Source organism: Labrus bergylta, chromosome 9 (assembly GCF_963930695.1).
Source record: "Labrus bergylta chromosome 9, fLabBer1.1, whole genome shotgun sequence".
NCBI classification, from domain to species: Eukaryota; Metazoa; Chordata; class Actinopteri; order Labriformes; family Labridae; genus Labrus; species Labrus bergylta.
The window spans coordinates 1,433,212-1,439,758 of NC_089203.1; the positions used below are offsets into that span (position 1 = coordinate 1,433,212).

The window sequence follows — 6,547 nt, forward strand, 5'->3', positions numbered from 1 at the left end:
TGCGTGTTCTACTGGTTTACATCACGGAGAGTTTGGACAGAAAGCAGGATGGCTGCAAGCGCAAAATAGGTATTAGTGGGAGAGGCAAATAAACGCACAATACTTTTGAGTTATCGGATATAAATCTGAATATTACAAAGAAAATTTTGGTTATAAGAAAACCTCGGCATTAAACAGGGCCTCTCTTTTCTTCCCTTAATCTTAAGAATGAAGTGTCATACATTGTGCAGGAGGTGCGCACTGTGTCCTCTGCATAGACTGTAAAAATAATGGACGGGACAAGGTCCCCGGTCTAGTGAAGCTTTTATTTTTAGAGCTCCCCCTGCTGACTGGCTGCAGTATAGGTCATAAACCCCGCCTCCTCAATGATAACAGATGGGATGTGGGTCAAACTGTAAAGCTAAAATACTCGTCACATAATTTTTTTCCAAACCTAAACTCTGCTGTGATCATTAGTTATTATCACCCTACATTGTGTCAAGTGCTCATTTTTCTGTGAAGTTTGTTTTAAATAAGTTATTTGAGGTTAAAAAACGAGATTTTACATCATATTTGACGATGATTGACAGCCGCAGATCTTGCGTAGCTCTCTTTGTGAATAACAAAAGTTACGTAGTGAAGGAAAGCCGAGACGCCATTGAATTTTTCCGTTCAGTTTTATCGTCTTTTTTGAGCTGGCAAAATGAGTTGTTCTGCCGTAAACTGTTCTAAACGACCTGTGGGAGATAAGGGATCTTTGCAGATTTTTCGGGAAGTAAAAAAGTGATTTATGTGTCATTGGTTAAAGTCATTATCTAGCTAGCTAACACATAAGCAGTCTAAGGTTAGCTGAAATGTTGTAAAGCTAGGTTACTTATCCGGCATGATTTATCTTTTTAATTTATTTTATTAAATGAGCAAACCTAATAACTGACATGCTATGTTTTTTGATATTGTTATGTCGTTATTGTGATTGAAATTGGATTTAAAACCAAGAATCATTATAAAAATCCGCTCACAGATGCGGTTCATTGACTGTACAGTTATTTTACAGCAAAAATAAAAAGTCTGGTAAGGTCTCAAAAAAGTATGTAGGGAAAAAACAAAGTCAAATAATTGTAATCTGGCCTGCATCATTACTAATGTGTACATGTTTACAGTCTGAGTGATAAGTGGGCTATAGCGAGAGTAACAGGTTTTACTTTCACCGTGCAGTCTGAAATTCATAGCACTATATACGAGGGTAGATTATTTCTCTATGTATCCAGATAAAACTAAAGGTAAGATCTGATTTAATATAACTGTTACTGATTTAAGAGACTAACCGAAACGTGAACGCAAACATCAACAACCGGCGGTGGTGTAATGTAATATTAACCGAGCATCATGCTGCTTAAACTGATAAATGTTCTGCATTGTCTTCCACACACACCAATTTAACAGTCACAAGTTGATCATATTGTAAATTTAATGACACTCATTGAGAAATTGTTCTAAAAATTGACAAAACCTGACAAACATTGCTGTGATTGTGACTGTGTATCTGTATTTATCACCTTTGAAAGGAAGGTGTTAATGCAGGAGACCAGTGTTACACACAACATGCTGCTGTTATTGTAGTTAGGAGGAGACATAGGAGGAGACAATAAAAGAAGACATAAAGATCACGTTTTCCCCCACACATGTTAATATGTTTTAAATGTCATGCATTTATTTTTGATTTCACTTCAATAATCGTTAACGAAGAGAAACACCTGGATTAAACTACAGGCTATTGTTGCCTTTTTATAGCCAAAGAAAACTGAACATTCACAGTCTCTGTATTCAAAAGAATTTCAACATGGACATTTATTTACGTCCTGTTTCCCTCTTTTCACCAACATTTTATTTTAAACTGGGATTTTCTTTTTCTCGAGTTGTGCGTCTCTCCCCCAGCTCGCCCCCTCCGGTGCGCTCCTCTCCATAATGCTCTCGTCTCCTCCCTCTAAAGCTGCTGCTACTCTGTAGGACGCTTTGATTGGGGCACCTCACCAATAAAATACTATTTTATATTTTATAAGCAGTTTGCCACCACACTGTACTTTTACTCTCCAAAGGCATATGAGTATGTGCGTGACAACTTTAACAAAGCTTTACCACACAGTCACACCATCCACACAGCTAATCCAGGATTTACTGTAGCATCTTTTACAGCACTAAAAGGTCATGTACAGGCAAACAGAGAGAAGGTAAAAGAAACAATCTGTGCTCTCAAATAACAAAGCAGTCTCAAATCTTTTTGAGGAATTACAGCTAATTTTGTTTTACTTTGCATACAGTACATCCTCTGATAAATAAAGTGAAGTACTTTGATTGCATTTCTGTGCTGTTCCTGTAGGTGACCATGATGCAGCCAGACTGAAGCAGCAGGTTGTGAAGGTGGACGCCATCATCTTGTCTTTGCAGTGCTGATTCTGAAGAGAACGCCTTCACATAGGACTCAAAGGTAAAATGATCTCTCATATGATTGGACCGTGTTATTGTAACCGCTATCGGCATCAAAGTAATTTTAGTAACAATTTATAATCCTTCTTAAAATGTAAGGAAGACTAGCAGAAGATTTTAACAGCCTCTATGGTTCTGCAAGAAGTTCATGTTTAAATTGTTCTTCTTTCTGTCTTCAAGGAAATCAATGCCCAAAGGAAACAGCAGTCCAGACTCTGATTCCAGCTCCGGTGAGGTTCTGCACACAAATTGGCTGTCTGATTATATGAGAATATTTAACATTAGTTTAATTTATCAGGTTGGCCCATGTGATGACAGTTTACAATAATCTTCAATAGAAAGTGGCAGGAACACTTTTGTCTTAAAACATAAATTCATAAAGCTGATCATATTATTGAATTCATCATGTCTTATTATATATTTTGTTTTTTCTCTTAAATAGTTCTCCTGTCATAAAAACAAACTTTAGAACCTGAAGTTTAGCAGAACCTGAGGACAGATCTGATTTCAGGTCTGAGGCATAAACATCACAGTAAAATTCATTATACTTTACATTTAACTTTGTGATTGTTTTTCTTTATTACAGAAGATTCCCTCAGATTCAGATCCATCAGCAACCCCTGACAACATGGAGGACTCGTCCCCTGAACGTTTCCTGTCCTCTCTCGATGGAGTTCTTCTCTTCAGTTATTAACTCTTGAAAAGAGCAGCACAAAATGCCAGACTGTTTGACAAGTCTGGCATTGAATAAATTGAAATGGAATCTCATACGTATCTTGCTATGCTTATTGGCTTTAAATGTTTAATATTAAATGAGTTTGAAGGCCATTTATCTCAGACAAGACCAGCTGAGCTCGTCTGTTAGCTTTGCTGTTGTCTTAGCTGTTGTTGGTCAACAAGAAATGAATGTCAGTTCAAGGACTTTTCAAATGTGAGCTTTAAACTTAACTGCTAAATTATTTTACTGTGACCAACACTTTGCAGTGCTCCAGTTAATCAGAAACAGTCATATCAGATTTTATTTAAACATTTTATGAAAATAAATCTTCAATAAACAACCCCTGGTTTCATTAACCATGTGGAAAATAAGTAAGGGAGACCATCAGGTTGAACTGCTGGGACATAGGAGAAAGTATAAAAAATAATTTAACAAAGAAATCCACACAAAAATCAAATAAAGTATAAAGATCCTGGATGATTTTTTGACTGTTAAAATATGATGGAAAAGCAAATCCAACACAACCCTCCAGCATCTGGCCTTTCAAACACAGGGCAACATCATGTTAAGAAAAATAAATTAAATATTGACCTGGATCTCTGTGTTTTATCTGAGGATGACTATGGTAGCCTTCTCACTGTTCACTGTCACAAAGCACCAGACTCTGTCCACCTTCTTCAGACGTCCATCAGCTCCTCTGGGTGATGGCAGAGAGGACTCTTCATCTGGGAGAGCTGCTGGTGTAAGGTCATTTCTACCACAGTGGATGAGCAGGGCATCTGGCACAGGTGAAAAAAGGAGGAGGTTCCTTCAAACTATGTGACCCCAGCCTGACCTCTGTAACAGGTGTACAGATGAAGGTTGAAATTAGTCATTTTTAGGTTCTGTTGATTGTAAAATGGAAAAGAAAACATCACCTTTCTATTTAACATTTAGCTGGTGTATGACTCAGTGTGATTTTTATTTTTGAAGACTGTATTGTTAACAATAGCTTGTTTTGACAATCCTCTTATGAAACTTAAATAAAAATCACAGGATATAAAACTTTTAACAGATGATTTTAACTTACACTTCACCTCTGTGGAAGATGTCAGACCAGCTGCTTTTATCTCTTATATATACAAAAAATAATAATAATAAAATACAAAAAACAATTGATTTACTGTTCATTTAAATATATTAGAAAAGCAGACATGAATCGCATTGCAGACTATCAGTTTCTAACAAAATACAACATGTCTTACCACCTGTAGCCTACGGTCTGTGGTGCTAACCTAGCTTAAATATAGCTTCAATATAGAACGATTTCGGCAAAAACAGAGGACCCAGCAGCTCACGTATTTTCAATAATGATCAAAATAACTGGATTTTTAAAAACACAGTGTGTTTAAATATTAGACTTTGAATACGGTGGTTTGTTGTACTTACACATTTCTTCATCGTAGACCGGCAGAGCGCTTTCAGCGTAGCTGGGCTGCGTAAGTCATCAGGGCAGTACGCTAAGTGGGCGGGGCGTGTTGCCAGGGCTCCTGCCCCCGGACCCTACTGGCTCCAAATGACGTCAAAATCGCAAGATGGAAGTGCCCGTAAGTGACGTATTTTGGCTTCAAGAACGTTGAGTGGGAACAGCTACAGTGCATGCCCACTGGTCCTCTGTGGCGCTCTACACTCGCCATTGTTGAGCACCAGACAGCTGGCCAGCGCTGTGTCTGATTGGACATAAATGCCCTGGAAAAAGGTATCGAAGACGGGGGTACAAACAGTGGTGAGGTCCCCCAATCCAAGCGTCCTACAGAGTAGCAGCAGCGGGCTGTAGAGGGAGGTGACGAGAGCTGTGAATATTCAGTTTTGTTTGGCTATAGGCTATGGCAACAATAGCCTGTAGTTTGATCATGGTGTTCCTCTTCCTTACCATTGGAATATTCAATCAAATTAAAAAATAAATGCATGCCATTTATTTTTCTGTCATTTGAAACATGTAAACACTTGTGGGGAATAACGCGACCTTTATGCCTTCTTTTATTGTGCTTATGTCTCCTCCTAACTACAATAACAGAAGCCTGTTGTGTGTAACACTGGCCTCCTGGGTTAGCATGTTCCTTTCAAAGGTGTTAAATACAGACACCGTCACAATCACCGCAATTTTTGTCAGGTTTGGTAAATCTCAATGCGTGTACTAACTTAACTTGTTTGCATTTTCTCCTCCCAGTATTTTGCACTTTAGGGCAGAAACGCCCCATATTGCATATTCATTAAGTCAAACGTACTAAATGGTCAATGCGTGTTGTTTTGCTCATTTGAAAGACGCAATCCTCACTGCGCGCCGTTAGTAGATCAGATAGCACTTTTTTTGCTGGTGGTATCAAGTTTGCGCACGTTTTAAGACACGCAAACCTTTAATAAATCTGGCCCATGGACTCTTTACACAGCAGCCTCTACCATTAGTGCCATACTCGTCAAAGTCATTTCTCCCTCACCAACCAATCAAAATTGAGAAGGTGCAGGACTTCTAATATGAGCTTTGTCAACAACAATGGTGGACTCGTCTTTTAGAGGGAACAGTTTCAGGTGTAGAGCTGCTGCTGATGTCAGTACACGACTCCTTTCCATTGTCTTCATGTTTTCTTGGTGAGATTTCTTTAAATTAAAGTAAATATTAAACACACAGAGCTAAAAGACACCTAAAGGACATTACCGAGGGAAGAAGAGGTTAACTTTTGTAACCTAGCAACAATAAGGTTGTGGGTGCTGTCTGTGGACTCAGGGCCTTACATGACTTTTCTGTGGAGCATAACAGTTGGACACGATAACAACATTCTGGCTTTGTGAGCGTGATGTCTGGGCAAAATGGCCGCTGTGGTAATATGATCGATAGAGCTTTAACTTATTTCCTTTTTCTTCATTTTAGCAAAGCAGCATCTTTGATTTTGTTGAGTGTTTGTGAGAGGGTACTCTTTTCTTCGGTCCCTTTGTGTAGCTTAAATAATTTGTGTTTTTTACCTTCTTGTCAGTGACTGCGCTCCACATTCAGTGGGTCACCTGTGAGTTGCTGCTAAGGTGTAAGTTTGCATCATTAGTGTGTAGCATTGGCGGCAGTGTGAACATTTTGTGTGGTGGTTGTTGCAGTGCTCAGTCCCTCCACAGATCAGTGGACACATTTTTAACCCAGGACAACTTCCTGCTTTTGATGAAGCATGTTTTTGTGTAGAAGAAGAGTATTTCTGTAAAAGAAGAAGAAGAAACAAAGAGTGAGGGAGCATCTCCTCCTGCTTTCTGTGAGGAGCTGTCCTCGCTGTCTGCTCCCCCCCCACCCCCCCCACCCCCCCCCACCCCTGCTCCTGTCTGCTCCTGATGATAAAGTATCCA

At 39.1% G+C, this 6,547-nt stretch overlaps 1 long non-coding RNA gene across 1 annotated transcript; it reads left to right on the forward strand.

Moving 5' to 3' along the window:
* Positions 1-1,220: 1,220 nt before the first annotated feature.
* Positions 1,221-3,847, forward strand: LOC136179972 (uncharacterized). Its single transcript, XR_010666887.1, has 3 exons — positions 1,221-2,464; positions 2,644-2,693; positions 3,050-3,847. It is a non-coding gene; the product is annotated as an uncharacterized lncRNA (long non-coding RNA).
* Positions 3,848-6,547: the final 2,700 nt, after the last annotated feature.